The following is a 17,610-nucleotide window of genomic DNA, read 5'->3' on the forward strand; positions in this document are numbered from 1 at the left end:
CAATAGACAAAATCATTCTGTCAAATTGCTATAAAGTAGCTGTGTTCTAGTTCCCTAAACTCTAAAGTCAGCCTGCAAAATCAGTCTGGGAGACGACACTCAGATGAGACGATGCAAATCCTGCTGCCAGCATTTCCCCTCACCCAGGCCAGCCAGCAATGCCCACAACGTGGCAGAGAAGGGACCCTCTGGTCTGAGGAATGCTGGAGAGGAACGCTGAGAAGTTGGCCCAAGGATGGTGAGTGCTTTGTTCACTCGTCATTTCTAAGAGCTGAAAAGAGTTGAGACAGAGAACATGTTGGAAGGAAGGAAGAGAAGGGTCCACAAGGTAATGGGACTGGTGGGGGGAGGGTAGAGCCTGAACCTAGTCTTTCAAAATGGGTCAAGCAAGAGTACTGTTCCCATAGCAATCCTAAAACCATGGTCTTCACACTCCACAGTCTCAGTTTCCGGCCCAGAAAGATAGAGAATGGAGGATGTTTCCTGGGTGTGTGTGTGTGTGTGTGTGTGTGTGTGTGTGTGTGTGTGTGTACATGTTTGGGACACAGGTACATGAAGTAGGAAACGTGGGTGACTGGGAAAATGGGAACTTTGGCAAAACTGAAGCATGACATCTGTTGTTACTGAGGAGCTCTGCGGAAGCGGTTGACCTTTGACAGCTCCCTCCCAGGCGTCAGCCTGGCTCAGTGGTTCCCTCCAGCACGCCTTGACCCCCGGGGCTCTGGTGTACAGACACTGACTTCTCTGTGATGTAAACCTGGGAATTCAGTGTGAGAGAATCTCCTCCACGGAATATTTTTCACTCTTAAGTGGTTTCTACTTCAATTTTAAAACCGATGGAGAAACATTTTGGCAACCTTATAAAGCTCAGACTTTATAAAAAGACAGCATTGTGTTTATGCTTGACTCAGAGTACATGTTTTTAAATAGTGTGTTCCACAGTTTTTTGAGGTTTTATTTTTTTAAGTCCAATCCAGGAGAAACAACGTCTGAGCTTTCATGAGTGCAATGGTCCCACCAGAGCTGTTGGAATTCAAGATGGCCCAGAGGTTCCAGTTAAAACCCCCTGTGGAGACCACAATCGGGATTGGGTGTCCCTGTTTGCACCCACATCCTTGGGAAGTCGTTCCAGTTTTCCGTGTTGTAAATTCTAACAGGCTCCAGAATAAAGTCAGATGAACCTACAAAATCCCAAAATCAAATTTGTCCCATCGGTCCTCACCACTTTGCTTTCTGATTATCCCAGATCTGTTCACTGGGCAAAGACGAAACATGGATTTCCTGTGCCTGTACCTGTACTAGACTCCTTTTTGGTATGAACAACAACTCTCTTACTCATCTAAGATGAAATAGGTACAAAGACAGCAAATTGTGGATGAGAGAAACCAAGTGCATACATGACAAATCATTTCCCTCATCCACTGCCAAATTCGAGAGCACACACCCTACTGCTTTCTTCCATTCCTGTGCGTGGGGTCCAGATTGCTTCACTTCCTAACCTACTCCACTTTGCCCTCTTATGACAGAATCCAAGCTCTCATTCACCTGCAATTCACTGCATTTATCCACGCGTGCTTCCACACCCATCTTCGCAGAGAAGACTCAAGGGGGAAGTCCCAGATTTGCTGTCTTCCTCATACAAAAGAATTTCCTGAGGACTGGGTGCTGACCAGCTCCATGTCTGGGGACAGAGGACACTTTCAAGACACGGCCCAGAGATGGCAGGTAAAATCCAGTTATAGTGAGGCCTCTTCCCTATGCCCACCTGAGAAAACCTGAGATGCTTCAACAGGCTCCCAGCAGTGTCCTTTCACCCTGAATTACATGAGCCCAAAGGTCAGGGTGTCCATAAGAGGACAGGAGGGGGGGACTACTTCACTCTTCCCTGGCACAGCCACCCAGGTCCCTTTGAAAAAAGGGAGCAACCCCAAGGACAAGCAGAAGCTCTTGGAGAGGGCCTTGGAGTCATTCCAGATTTACAGCATGAGTCACGTGAGTTTGAGGAACAGAAGTGAGTAAATGTAGAACTGGGATGGAGAATGCAGAGAATGGGGACCGGTGGGGGTTAGGCATGAGGACGGGCTGGAGGCAGTGGCAGGGTCATGAAGGACCACAGGGGCCCTTGTCTACCAGCAGTAGGATCAGATGTAAGGGTTTTTGTTTGGTGAAACCAAAGGGCATATGGCAAAGTGTCCCCCTCTTGTCCTGTGACCAATCAGTGCCCCTCTCTGGTGGCTTTCAGTGTTAGTTTCTGGTGCTCCCACCAAGAGATATTTCATACATTTACAAACACTGATGTATTTTTCTCCCTTTTTGCCCACAAAAGAGCATAGTGTGCACACTGTTCTTCATTGAGTGGTAGTTTCCTTTTTTTCACTTAAATCAGTTTTGGAAATCATTCTATACTATTACATTGGTGCAAAAATGATTGCAGTTTCAAAGGTTAAAAATAATTGCAAAAACCACAGTCACTTTTGCACCCACCTAATACACGGCCTCATATGTTTTGATGGCTAAGCAGGCCGCACTCTGTGAATTAACATGGCTTCTTAACCAGCCCCTTACTGAGGGACACTCTGGTTGCCTTCACTCTTTCTATTGCAAACACAACTCCAATGCAGTAAATTGTACATGGGTCATTTTACGTGTGTGCAAGGGTGCCCATAACGAAAAAGTGGGATTGCTGGATTAAAGGGTATTATGTCAGTGTTCTCCAGAGAAACATCATTAAATACACATATATGGGACAGAGAGACATTTTAAGGAATTACTTAATTGTGGGGGCTGGCATGTCTGAAATCTGTAGGGCAGGCCAGCAGGCTGGAAACTCAAGCAGGAGTTGATGCAAAAGTCATGAGGCAGAATTTCTCCTTCTCCCCAAAACTTCAGTTTTTGCTCTTAAGATCTTTAACTGATTGGAAGAGGCCCAACACATCATCAAGAGTAATCCTTACTTAATGTCAACGGATTGTAAATGTTATCCACATCCGAAAAATACTTCCACAGCAACATCTAGATTAATGTTTGGTTAAATAACTGAGTACTTAGCCTTGCCAAGTTGACAAATGAAACTAACCGTCACAGGTGTTATTCGTCATTTTGCCAGTTTTTCCTAAGTTGCCTTCCATAAATGTACACTTCCAGCAGCACTAAATGACAGTGGTTTGTGTTTTTTCTAACTTTTATTTATTTTAAGTGTGTTTTCCAGGACCCATCAGTTCCAAGTAGTCGTTTCTATCCAGTTGTGGAGGGCGCAGCTCACACTGGCCCATGCAGGGATCGAACTGGCAACCCTGGTGTTATAAGCATCGTGCTCTAACCAACTGAGCTCACTGGCCACCCCTAGATGACAGTGTTTTATTTCCTATACCTCCAGCAATTCCTATATCACCAATTTTTAAATATTTTCCAATCTAGTAAGTGAAAAATGATGAATGTCCTCTTCATTTGCATTTCCCTTGTTTGAGTGAAGTTGAGGGTATTTTTATATGCTTAATATAGTCATTTGTAATTTCCTTTGAACTGTTTGTATATTTGCCCACTTTACTATTGGGTTATTGACCTTTTTTCTAATAATTTATAGAAGCTCTTTTTGTATATTGTAGAAATTAACTTTTGCTCTGTGATACGAATTACAAGTATTTTTTCCAGTTTATCTTTTGTTTTTGCCTATGGTAGTCGTTGACCATAGAGAGGTGTTTTTTTTTTTTTTTTAATGTAGTTGAATGTCTTGATCTTCTCTCTTTTGGCTTCTGGATTTTGAATCATATTTTAAAAGGCCCTTTCCATACAAACGAAAAAAATAAAAATAAAAATAAAGGCCTTTTCCACTCTGAGATATACTAGGTTTTCCTCTAGTACTTTTATGGGTTCACTTTTTTACATTTATATCTTTGAACCATTCCTTGTGCAAAGTATGAGGTATGGATCCAATTTTATTTCTATACAAAGATGGCTACCCTGTTGTACCTATGCTATTTATTGAATAATCTGTCTTTCCTCCACTGATTTGAAATGCCACTTCTGTAATATACCAGCTTCCTCCACCTATTTCGGTCTATTACTGAGCTTCCTGTTTTTATTTCCAATGATATGTCTGTCTATTCAGCACCCCCATTGTGTTAATTATTTTAACTTAAATTTTTGCTTTAAAAGCTGGTAGGGAGATTCATATTTTAGAAAGATCACTCTGTCTCCATTCTGTGAAACGTATTAAAGGAGAGGCAAAGTGGAGCTGGAGAGGCCCCCCAGGGGCTGCTGCATTAGTTCAGATAACCTACGGATTTGAGGGAGTGACAGTAGGTAATAGAGAGAACTGGCCAGATCTATGAGATTTTTAGGGGGCAGTATCATTATGATTAATGATAGACTGGACGTGGGGATTGAAGGAGAGACTGAAGAGTCCAGAATGCCTCCCAAGTTTCTGGCCTGGGCATTTGGGGAGCTGGGGTCCCATTTACCAGGGAAGGAGTGGGCTGGGGGTAAGGGCAGCAGATGGAACTTTTATGCTACTTGACCTACCTCATCATCCAGCACAAGTCACTTGGGAGAAACAATAAGTAGCTAGCAGGGATGCAGATACATTGTGTTAAGCCAGTAAGGTTGGTATTAGATTATCCCCATTTTACAGGTGGGGAAACTGAGGCTCAGAGATGTTAAGCAACTTGTCTAAGGTCACAAAACTGTTACAGAGAGGGTCAGGGTTCAAATCCAAGTCTGTCTACCCCAAAATCCTGCTAAAAGGGGACCGTGACTGGCTGTCTTAGGCTCCAAGACCCACCCCCCATATGAGCACTCACACTAAGACTGTGGTGAATCTCCAGGCCTTTTCTTTCCAACATCTGTTGCAGCCTGAGATAGAATTCTACAGTAGAATTCTACAAAGAAGGACGGCCTCAAGACATTAGCTAAAATACGTCCCTAGCTGAGGAAGAGGAATCCACATAGCTGTGGTTCGCTGCCTGGCTGTACAATGATCACATGGGGAGCTTTACGAGCTGCTGACGCTGGCCCAACCCCAGAGACTGTAAGTTGGTCTGGGGCATGGCATGGGCATGGGGATTTTAATCTCCCATTCTAACGTGCAGCCAAGTGTAAGAATTACACATCAAGGGAACCTGCTTCTCGTCTTCTGCTGACGTCTTTGGGTGCCCTCCCTTCTGGGATCCCCTAAACCAGGCTGAATAAGCAATGGGGTTTTAGCAGTCTCAGGGCCACTTCCCAAATTTCTCCCCCTGCTGGCTTGCAATGGTGCTTGCAATGCTTACCACAAAGATTCAATTTGGGAAATTATGTGTACTTTAATTAGGTTAATGAATTTTGTTCCTTGTCATGCCTAACACGTTAGCCAAGTAATCCATTAGCCAGAATTCATCAATCTGATTATCCATGTATCTGTCAGCATAAGTTAGATTATGCTGCATTAGCAGACACCCTCAACATTTCAGTGACTTAAAACCACAGAGACTTATTTCTCACTGGGTTGCATGTCCATCACAGGTCAACTAGGGCCTCCACTCTACATAGCCTACTGGAACCCAGGCTGGCACAGCTGCCACCAACTGGAGCACTAAGGTTTGCCACGACAGAGGAAAAAAAGGATGTGGCTTCTTCCAGAAGTGAGCTCACATGTCATTAGCCAAAGCAAGTCACATGGCCACCTCTAACTTCAAGGGACCTGGGAAGTGCAATCCTACTCTGTGCCCAGGTGGATAAGGTCCTAGGTTGCAGTCTGACCAATGTCCATCCCCACTGTTGGGGAAACTGGACCCATTAAAAAGCTAACTCTGGTCATTTTATCTGAGTTCACTGCCTCTCTTCGGATCCTCAAAGTCTGGAGGAGATTGAAGTGGTGTCTCAGATGAGGTGGTGTCCTGGATGGCCAGGTGACCACCTGACCCACCCATGCATGCTATGGATTTGCTACAGTCTCAGAACCAGACCCACCCTCATCTTGTCAGACTCTCCTCCTCTGCCAGCTCCCAGTAGACAGTGAGTAGGCCAATTTCTTTCATCATTCATTTCCAGCTGGGCTACAACCTGTGGATCACTCCAGGTTCAAAGCCTCAGAAGCAGGGGAATTTACTGCTATGACAGGTGCTTTCATGAGCAATGGTTCTCACCTTCAGGGCACGTTTGAGCCTGCTCTGACTCAGTCTCCCATTCAAAGGCTGGGTTCAGTGGAGAGCCAGCAGGAAGCCAGCAAACCTGACTATTTGAGGGACTGACTCAAAAAAATAAAATAAAATAAAGGGGAAGAGGTGCTAGAGCAGCAGAAGTGCCTGCTGTGGCTTCTCACCCACTTCCTTTGGATGTGCCTGAGCAAAGAAGCTTTAACTCAGCCTCTCCCTGTATCCAGTGGAGGCCTCAGAGGGACAAGCTACTTCCCCTCTCCTGCTAATGGTGGCAAGGAAGCTGACTGCTGTGGTCTCAGATGCTGTGGACTCAGATAAAGGTCCACTCAGATGTGGTCCTTTAGAGAAACTGCCCACAGAACCCTGGTTCCTGAGTAGGTAAGGGCCTTCTGCTCCCTGGATGTGACCCCCAAGCCTACCTCAGGGACATAGTCACAGTCCTTTGCTTTTCAGGTTTATTCTAAATGGCTTTATTCTAAATGGCTTTCCCTTCCTTGACCTGAAGAAGATCCTAGAAAACGAGAAGCTTTATGCTCATTTTCGAATCCAGTTTCCTACCCCTTTAAAATGGGATTGCTCCCTATCTAGGTACCTTGAAGTGTTGCCAACCTGAACAGACTGCCTTCAAACCCCTGAGGCTTCGGAGCCCCGTTTCCTGAGTCAGTTCCTGGTAATGCCATTTACCAGTATATTTCCTTGGGTAAATTCCTTTGCCTCTCTGTGCCCCAGTATCCCCATCTATGAAATAGGGGTAATACCTAGCGGGGTATTAAATACCCAATGAGGTATTTAGTCCTCTATATTCAGAGGGTTAAATAAGCTGATGTACACAAAGCACCTGGAAGAGCGCCTGACACACAGCATGTGCTCTTGAGTGATAGTGGCTATTGTTGTTAACACCATTATTATAAACCCCAAGTGCCATCCAGTCTGCACCTCCTCAGCCAAAGTCAGGCGTCAGAAGCTACAAAGTCAGAACTCTCCCTGGCCTAGATGCACCCGCAAACCCAGGCATCCTGCAGACAGACCATTTCTCCACTCCCCTTGGACTCCACAGCCATGGCTACAGCTTGGAGACTGATGTCAGAGTCAGGAGCCATGAGCTCCTGTAATGATGCCCCCGAGGGGCTGCTGAGAGAAAAGTCCCCCCAGCGCTTCTCTGTCTGCTGGGAGTGGGGAGGAGGAGGCAGGGGACACCGACACAGCCTATTTGGTGCCCTGTCCAGCGGGGCTGGGGGGTGTCATCCTGCAGGGAACAACATTTGAGGTGTGATAAACCTGGAACATGGAATTCTCTTGGGGATTCCTTCCTTCTCTTGTCTGGGGAGATGTTGTTAATAAAGCCACAGGGAAGTGAAAAATGTTGGAGGCACAGGACCAGTGAAACGCAGTGCTCCAGGGTAGGACGGAGGAATTTGGGAATGTACAGCTCTCTGTAAATGTAAGGTACGGTCCTGTGGCCTGACTGCTCAGGACAGAGAAGCCTGGGGCCGCTAGATCCATTTCATGGCAGAGTCACCCCCAAACAGAGGCTAACTGACCTTCAACTCACAACCCAGGGCTGCACACACACACACACACACACACACACACACACACTCATCCCCAGGGTTGTTACACCAGTTTCTGCAGCACCTTTGGTGACTAGGAATCCTCTAGGCCTAACAGGAACCATTAAGCAATGTATTCAGTGTCCGTAGCAAGGAGGAAAAGGTCACCTTAAACATTTTCCCTGGCAAATCTCCTGTCACATTCTGGCAGCCCAAGAAGAGGCTCCAGAAATGAGAGGGGAAGCAGCTGGCGCCCTCTGGTGGACAGTGTCGTCTCAGCTACTTGTACGTTTGCTCTAGGAGGTAGCCTGGAGCAGCAGAATTCAAATCAGCGTGAAGTTTGCTGGGGGGAGTGCGGGGGAGGCTGAAGAGGAAGAAGATGAGACAGAGAACATCCTTGTCGGTGAGGCACTCCAGGTCTCCCAAAGAGAGAGTCTCTTCTAGCCCGGAATTGTTCTCCCTGCCCTGGCATCCAGAGGGCAACAAATTAAACATGATGATAAAAAATCATGGAAACCCCACTCGCTGAATCCCCCTTATGTCCACATCCTGCACAAGGCACCTCTTATTCATTAGGTCTCATCCTTCTTGTAACACTGTGACTTACATCTACATTCTGATTTCACAGATAAGGCTCAGAGCAGGTGACTTGCCCAAAGTCACACAGCCCATAAATACCAGAGATTTTATTTAAGTTTACTTTACTTATTTTAAACACATACAAATGGTACAAAACTCAAGTTTTACAAAGGAGTTTACAGTAAAAACACATCTCCCTTCCACGACTGTCTCCCAGGTCACTACTCCAAGGACAACCTAGGTGTTTAGTTTCTTACAACTTGTCCATATATGTTCTATGCATATAAATCGAGGGTTTTTTTTTTTTAAGCATAAAGAGTAGCATACCAAAAGGTAGCATATCTCAATCTTGCCTTTTTCACTCAATAATATCACTGAAGCTCTGTAGCAGTAAATGCATAGAGCTGCCTCATTCTTTTCAGGAGTCTATTGTGCAGAATAACCACAGGTCATTTAACTTGCCCAAAACTGAGGCGTTTAGATGTTGCCCATCTCCTGCTATTACAAATACACTGCAGTGAGTCTCCTTGTACATATGTCCTTTGGCACAAGTGGAATTTCTGGGTTAAAAGATACAGACGGGTGTTTGTGATTTTGAGAGATGTCATCAAACTTCCATCTATTATGGTTGTACCAACTGACCTTCCCCTCGCCCCTAACCCCCTGCATTGGCAGGGAAGGGAACCTGATGCCCCCTCATGCCAAAGCCAAGGCCATCTCCCGCACAGTGTGCACCTGCTGGGCAAACCCCCAGTCATGACTAGGATTTACCAGGCAGGTACCAGACACCTTTATAGGAGCCACACCAGCAGGTTCTCAGGAACCACCTTGGGAGCATGGGGTCTGGGGAGAATGGGAGTCCTCCCAGCTCTAGGGGTAGCATGTCCTGCCGGCCAGTAAGCAGCAGCTCTGGACAGACGAGGCCCTTTGGGAATGTACCCTAGCCTTGCCAGGCATCTAAAAGGAGGCAGTAAAGTGACCTCAGTCCCCAGGACTTCTAAGCTACTAGCCCCTCCTGAGAGGGGAACACAAGCAGGCTTTTGCTGAGAGGAAGAGACTCTATTATCAGGGAACCTTTGTGATTTTGCCCCACTGCCCTGGGTTCTACATGGACGAGCCCATCTTGCTGGTCACTTCCTGCTGAGCAGCACTTGCCTCTCAGAGATGGCAAGAGAACAGCCTGTCGTCCTGCTGCCCCTTGTGCAGGCTCCGCCTCCAGTAAAGCTCTCTCCTCTTTCCCTGTCCCCCACTGGAGTCAAGGGACACCTGGTGAGCCAAGGCCAAAGCAGTCTTACTTCTGAGGGTACTGACATGTGTGGGCAACAGCACCTTCCCCAGCGAGGGACAGAAGCTCGTCAGCCAGGGAGATCCACACCACACACTATAGAGGGTTCTGGAAGAAGGGCAAGTAGTGCAAGGGTCCCAGCAGGGCCTGCACTGCCCAGCAGCCTCGGGGCTCTGGGTGTCAGGGAAGCCCAGCTGGCTCCTGCTCAGCACCTGGAAGAAAGGATGAGTAGGGATCTGGAAGTGAAGGTGGGGCCTGTAAAGCTGTCTGGAAGGCTGCTGGTGGGCAGTGAGCACAGCCAGGTAAAGGAAGCCTCATGACCAGAACACCACACCCTCTCAGGACTCTAGCATGGGTACCAAACATGGCGTCTACTGTCATTATTTCAAGCAAACAACGCTACAAGCTGACTGGGACAAGGGTTGTCACCTTTATAACACAGGCAAGGAAACTACACAGCATGTAAACTACAAACCAAACCCAAGTTTTCTGACTGGACATTGGAAACCTAGGGTCTTGTCAGGGAGCTTACAGAGTGACATCATACTGGGAGCCCCAGGGACTATTTCTAGGGAACTCAAGAGTGGCCTCCCACTACCTTTAGTTAAAATTAAAAAATGGTTTGAAAAATAAATAGAAGGCTTCTACTATAAGATTCTCAGTTTCCTGAGCCTAAGACACGGAGACTCTTTTGCAACGCCAGTTGTCAGCCCAATTTTGTGTTGTTGTTTTTCTTGTGAGTGTGACTTTTCAGAAGGAGAGCTCGTGCCAGCTTTCTTTAAAAATGAGCACCCTCCTCCAACCTGTGTCAGGTGTGGTTCCTGCTACCACAGGAAGTGACCGCTCAATTTGACAAGAGAGCTTTGGACAGTGGTTCTCACATTTGACTGCCTAAGAAACACCCAGAAACCATTGCTCATTTTTTAGTTGGGATAATGATAGCGTGGTTATGTCTGAAAAAAAATCCCTTATTTCAGCCATACATACTAACTTGTCTTTGGGTGAAATAATATGATGTCAGGGGTTTGATTCAAAATAAAAGGGGGGTGGGACGTGAGTCAGGGTAGAGATGACACAAAAGTGTCCATTTTGGTAACTGTTGAAGCTCGGCTGCAGTTACATAGGGTTCTTGATATTATTCTATCAACTTTTGTATATGTTTAAAATTTTCCATAATAAATAGGAGGAGCAGGAGGAGGAAGGAGCATGCAGAGAGCCTGGTGAAAACGCAGTTCCTCAGGCCCCTGCCCCAAAAGAGCTGAGTGAAATTAGAAGACTTAGACATCTGCTTTCATCAGGCTCCCACAGGCCCACAGAGAAACCTCACTGTGGGGGTCCTGAGCCAGTCGGGAATGGGCTGCTGAGGACAGATGTGGGAGACCCACTGAGGGCAGGAGGTGCCCCTGAAGTACCCCTACAGGGGCACCTCTGTCATCAGCCACCATGTAGGCTGCTCTTGACCTGTCAGTGCCAGGAATATGAATCTCCTCAGGCTCAGCCTTTTCATTTCAACCTACATCACTGTCAAGATCACAATAAGAAGAGTGACAGAATCTACGCACGGAGCCAGTTCGATCTTTATTAAAATCTTTTTCACGCACAATGTTCCCAATTTGTGTCTTTGTTCCTGGTGTCTGGAGTTGCACAGCTTCTGATATTTGTCTTGGATGAAGCAAGTTTGACGGACATGCCATGGTGGGAGAATGGGAGTATCCATATCCTCAAAGACCTTTTCCATCCAGCAACAAACATCATCTCCCTGGCCAGGATGCTGTGTTTGGCCTGCCTGAGGGGCTCCCTCTGGGCTACCAGTTGGATGGCCCTGCAGAAGGCTGTCAGCATGGCTGGCAGAGACGTGGGTGGCCAGGGCCTGCACGGTATCACCACGCCTCTGGCAGGTCCAGAACTCAACTGAAAGTTAGAGCTGACTGAACCTGACTAGTGCTTGTAACCTACAGCAGGGACTTCACTCTGTGCTTCCCTGGGCCCTGGAGTGGGCAGAGGTGCCTCAGGGCTTCAGGCCACCTCGGCCCTTCGGCCAAATCATCTATCTCTCTATCTGCTTTATTTATGGGGAGTCTGAGTATGACCTTTTACATTTTTTAAGGTCCTGCTTCTTAAAAAATACACATATTTTTTTCAAGTGTGAAAAGCACTGACTTGCACGTGTAGGGAAGAATAAAAAATGTACCTGGGGAGATTGTACAATTGGAACAGGTGATAATATGAAACCGAGGCTCCTGATTTAATGTGCTGATCTTGATTTAACGTGTAGCCCCAGCATGGCCAGGTTCTAATAATCATAAGGTATGTTAAGCTGAAAATAACATCATGCCCTAAGTGTTTCAGCTCCTGAGCCCTAAAGAAGAATGACACCCTTGCCTAGGGACACTGAAGCTGACCTTAAGACCTGAAATTATGATTTACTGTCCTTAACTCACTCTTGACCAATCAGTTTCACCCGCAACCCCAAAACCCCTTACTTATGATGGCTTATGATTTTTGCTCTGTAAACCATCAGGGAGTTCGGGTTTTCTCGCACAAGCAGCCTGTTCTCTTGTGTGTAGCACCATACAACAAATGCCACTTTCTTTCACTGCACACTGGCGTCAGTGTAATTGGCATCTGCTGCACCAAGTGGACAAACTCTTTGCTCAGTTACAATGTAAGCTGGTACAACCACATTGGAAAACAGTTGGCAGTTTCTTAAAAAGTTAAACATACACGTACCATATAATCCTGCTGTTCTACTCCAAGGAATTTGCCCAGCGGAAGGAGTCAATGATGATGAACATTTGAGTGCAGATACCTCAAAAACCTTCAAAAGTCCTGATCATCTAATAGGAGCCATGAGCCATTCCCTGTCCCAGGGTCTACAGACACATGCAGGGGCAGGATGACTGGAACCCAGCCTTTGTGAAGCTAGGACATCTCCACATGGACAACCACCAAGCTCAGGGGGCTAGGTCAAGGTGGGGGGAGTCCTATGAGTATTAACATCTTTCAAGGTAAGACAAACCCTGCTGTGAAAATAATCTGTTTCCTGAGTTGTAAATTGTGAGCTGTAGGGTGGTTTGTAATTATAAGCATTTATAATAAACATATACAGGTAGGGTAATAAGCTTTTACTGAGCCCTCACCAGGTTCTAAGAACTCTTCAGATGTCATCTGATTTAGTAATTCCAACAACCCTATAAAGTATTATTCCTTTTGTGGGAGTTCAGAATGAGCCACCCCAAGATGTGCCTCAGTGGTATGCAGATTACTTTGAGCTAAAGGCAATTTTAGCTTCAGGCTCAAGAGAAACTTCTGCCCCCTCCCTTTAAATTACCAAGAATCTGAACCAGGGGCCTTGCCCGTAATAAGTGATTATCAAAGATAACTTCCTTCCACATATCTGTAAGGTAGGGCAAACTTCTATTTACTAAACGGCTGTTCTTATCATCCTGCAATGACCCTTTGAAGCCCGCAAGGTGCATTATGTCACCCCTAGCTCAGGATGTCTTACATACCTCAATCCCCCTTTCTATCTCTGAACTTCTCTTGTATGTAGGAGTCTCTGACTCTCTCATGTATGTGGGGTTCCCATACATATGTATGTATTAAATTTGGTCATTTTCTCTTGCTAATCTGTCGATTATTAGACCAGCCAGAAGAACCTTGAGGGGAGAGAAAAGTTTGTTCCTCCCCCACACCATTTTACAAATGAAGAAAGTGAAGCTCAGAGGTGTTAAGAAATTGGCCCAAGTTTACACAGCTGATAAAGAGCAAGGCCAAGATTTAGAGGACAGCATTCACTCTCAATTCTTGGGGTCCCATGTGAGAAGTCACTTCTCTGCTGCCTTCAATGTAGTTGAAAAGATTAATGATAATTTCAATGTCAAATTTCCCATTTTGACCTCTTATTTCATAAACTCACAGGTTATTTTTTCATCAGCCCCTTTCAGAAATAGACAGAACAATAACCTTTCCCCATTATGCTCTTCACCATGACTCCAGCAAGGCCATGAAGATGTAAAATGGGGCTTTGTTGAAAACTTGCTGGGAGACAGGGAAACTGTCTAACCATCCTAGGCTGCCTCCATCTGTGAAATCTGATATTCATGGTTATTACTACCACTGACATCATAATAGTTATTATGCACTGAGTGCTAAGTCCCTACTCTAAGTGCTCTTTTTTTAAAAATGTATTGACTCAATTAATATTCACACAATTCCTTGAGATAGATACTCTTATTATTTTATTGTACAAATGAGAACTAAGGCCTGGAGAGCTTAAATAACTTACCAAAAATCATGCAACAAAGATAACATCTGTCAGGTAAAAGGGCCTCCCACACAGATCCTGGGACATAAAACAAGGCCTTGATCCCTCCAAGGTGGAATGGAAGCTAAGCCTCCAATGGCCTCTACTGTGGTCTAACTCTGTGATTGTCAATCTGTCCTATGCAGCCCATCATTGTCCCTACAGCACCTCCATCAGGACTGGAGGTCATACCCAACTCCTTAAAGATGAGCTACCGCAGTTTGCAAAACACACTTAGATTCTTTTACAACCTGTTATAAAACTGCCCCTTCTGTGAGGCTGAGCAATTGCTCAAATACTGATTGAAAAATTGAAATTCAATAAACCTGAAGATCAAGTCGGATCTACAAGAAAGCGCTATGAAAAACATGAAGCAGTTTCACTGTGATTACTGTGTGCCAGTAATAAATGCTGGCACACCACTACGTTCAACCAAATAAATGTCTCCAGATTCTTCCAAGAGGCAGTTCTCTCCATGGCAGCCAACTGTGTGTGCCACCAACCCCTCCCAAATCCTCTCCTCTGTGCACTCAACACTGAAAGACCCCAAGGCCCTTCACAGTAAGAAGGGCTGACGTACATCCCTGTCACGATGCCCTGATAGCCTTAGCCCCTAACTCGCAAAGAGATTCAGGGGGTACAGGGTTATCCCCTCAGAAGAGGTTAGAACTCACCTATGCCAAACCTGTTTTTTCCACTGTGAACATCTTTATCCCTGTAGCATAATGTCATTTCTCAGGGCCCTTTTAGTCAACTGACTACACTTAGCTTTGGCCAAGTTATTTCAGAGTCAAAACCCAAAGTGAAAGATGCTATTTGAATTCCTCACAGTTCCCGGAGCCTCAGAAATGGTAGACATTCGTGTTGAATTCTCCTGCCGGTTGTCTCTCTGAGCTTATTTATGATTATGTTGGATTCTGAGAACAGGAAATTATACATAAAACCTCTACTCTCTTTCCCACATTCCAGGTAACAATGCAATTTCTCTCACACCTTGGCAGCTCTTCTAGGAGCACCCGCCAGTTTGGGATGATGGAGGGGCCATTTTAGCCCAGCCTGCACAGAGGCAGCTTCGGATGGAAGGAAGCCAGCATCCCCTCAGACTCCCCCACCTCCCAGGCCTTCCTCACAAGCCATGGCTTTTCTCCTCATAAACTCGGTTTTCGAAACTGGCAAAATACTTCATGATTCTGTTTTCCAGATACATCCCGGGACTTTCTAACTGGAATGAGTTTCCACTAAAGTCATTTTTGTATCATGAAAGGAGCACAGAGCATCACTTTTCCTCAAAGCCCAGCCACAGCACCCCAGGATTGCTGGTCGTCCCCATACATTGTACGTTACATATTACAGATTATACAGATCTGATTCAGCGCATACCCTGTGCCTATAATGACCACCTCCCATATCTGGCTTCCCCACTCTGACCTCTCTCCTCACCTGGGTATGCGTGCTTGCATACCTAGAAACAATAGAAGTCTGGCATCCATACACAGCTGGTCCTAAACTTGGCAGATAATCCACCAACCTCTGACTCAAAATATCAACACTGGCGCCAAAATTTTAATTACCGCATCATTTTGGGAACAGACACCACAAAACACAGTGAAAGATATTTAATATATGATTATCTGCATGAATGAGAGGAAAAGAAGGGGCAAAGACTGGAGGTGTAGGAAATCAATCCATTAGTGAGCCAGACACCCTGTCTGCATGAAGCCACCCCAGCCTCTCGTGTCCCAGGTCGTGCTCCATCCTGTCTGCCCTGCAGGAGGCCTGGAGGAGTGAGGTACCCTCAGATTAGAAGGCCTACTCAGGGATGATTGAAAACACTTAGGAAGATTGCCTTTAGGCTCTGAAGCCTAATAGCAAATACTTTAACTGCCCTCAGCTCCCTGGCAGCATGCCCCAATTTCATCGTCTTAAGTTATAACTAGCGACACTTAAATTCCATTGCCTGGAAGCAGGGAAGCACGATATCCCTGCCAGCCAATTAACCACAAGGAGAATGTTTAACCTCCCGTAATCCAAGATATTAAAATTAACAAGGAGATGCTCACATTTCACCTATCAAATTGACAGATATCTTTTAAATCTGCAATGAAAGGCATTCATTCACAGCTGGTCAGAAATATGTACATGCTTTCAGGAAAATCATTTGACAGTATCAATCAAAGTCTTATAAAAATGTGCTAAACTTCGATATAAAGAGGAAACCTCAAGGATGTTCATTACAGCAATGAATATAACGGAAAAAGAAAACTATTAGAGTCAACCTAAAGGCACATCATAGGTGAACTGGTTAAATAATTAGAATGTGTCCATTCATGAGTGATAGGCAATCAAATGATGATGGAGAATAATTTAATGACACAAGGAAGTGTTTATAAAACAATCTTAAATGAGAAAAGCAACTTACGAAATAGTATGATCTTACTTTTAAACTTATATGCGTATATGCACATGTAAATATGCGTGTGTGTATAAAAATCTTGAAATAGATGTTTCAGACGGTTGGTAGTGGTTACCTATGGGTTAACAGTGGGTTCTTTTTAAATTTTCTTTATAGTGTTTTATCTTCTTTCTGGGAGATTTTTATCTTCTTTATAGAGTTTTTCTATATTTTCAGCATTTTCCATCATGAATCTACAATAGTGTATGATCAGAATTTTGTAAAAGGCTATCACTGTTAAAGGTGCACCACCATCTCTTACCAGTCTTCACTTTGAAGGAAAGGAAGGAAGGTGGGTACTCTAGACGTGACCAGGACATTTCAACAGTGGTAGAGATAGAAACAATTCTGAATGAAGTGGGACTGTCCCAAGAACACAAGGCTGCTCCCTTAACATTCCCCAGTTCTGAGGTGGGAGTGGTGCCTCCCACTTCCCCTTCCTCTGTCTCTATATCAAGCCAGGAAATTCAGCTGGAGCTGATGGTCTTGGAAATGGGCAAATATCTAGACATACAGATATATGTACTTAGCAAATCACCAATCATCCAGAAGGTCAGCAAAGCTGTGAAGACACTCAGCTTGGAGCCAACTCATGCTTTGGAAATCTTCCTGGCAACAGGAGTCATAAAGGGACCATCCAAGGAAATGCACATATTCAACCAAGCAAGTGATGGCCCCTCGGAGAAATGAAATGAGCTCTGTTTAAATATGGCTGGCATTTCCTTTAGTGGAAATAGTGGGAGAGAGGATAGAAATCATGTTCTTGGTTTAACTTAGTAAGCAATACTTGGCAAAAATAGTTATTTGAACTCTAACTGGTAAGCCTGAAGAACCATGGCACACTCACATGAAACATCACAGCTCATAGCTACACAAGGTTTTCAAAGCCCTACAAAATGGGGTGTATTGGTGGTAATGATTGAATGTCAACATCTAAACTCAACTATTTGTTAAAACCAAAGAATGGACTAAAATCTGACCCCTGTTAGTCAAGTGTTTCCTGGTGCTGTATATGAACATGATATATGGGGATGTCAGAAAACATAGTTAGACTAATGGCCAGCCCAGGTAGCCCACAGGCCAGTCTGGTTCTAGTGGAGCACAGCTCTTCCCCAGGGAAATGGGGCCTTTAGCAGACCAACAAAATGGAAAGAATGTACTCTTATGGAAAGTATGATCTGGAGACATCCCCAATGTAAAAGTCTTTGTCCCCTTTAGGCACAGCCTTGTCGCCTATCACAAAACAAATTCCAGAAGGAATTCTCTTCCACATTCTTCTGTTTAGTAAAAATCAGGACTGTATA

The sequence above is a fragment of the Rhinolophus hipposideros genome (genome assembly GCF_964194185.1).
Source record: "Rhinolophus hipposideros genome assembly, chromosome: 5".
NCBI classification, from domain to species: Eukaryota; Metazoa; Chordata; class Mammalia; order Chiroptera; family Rhinolophidae; genus Rhinolophus; species Rhinolophus hipposideros.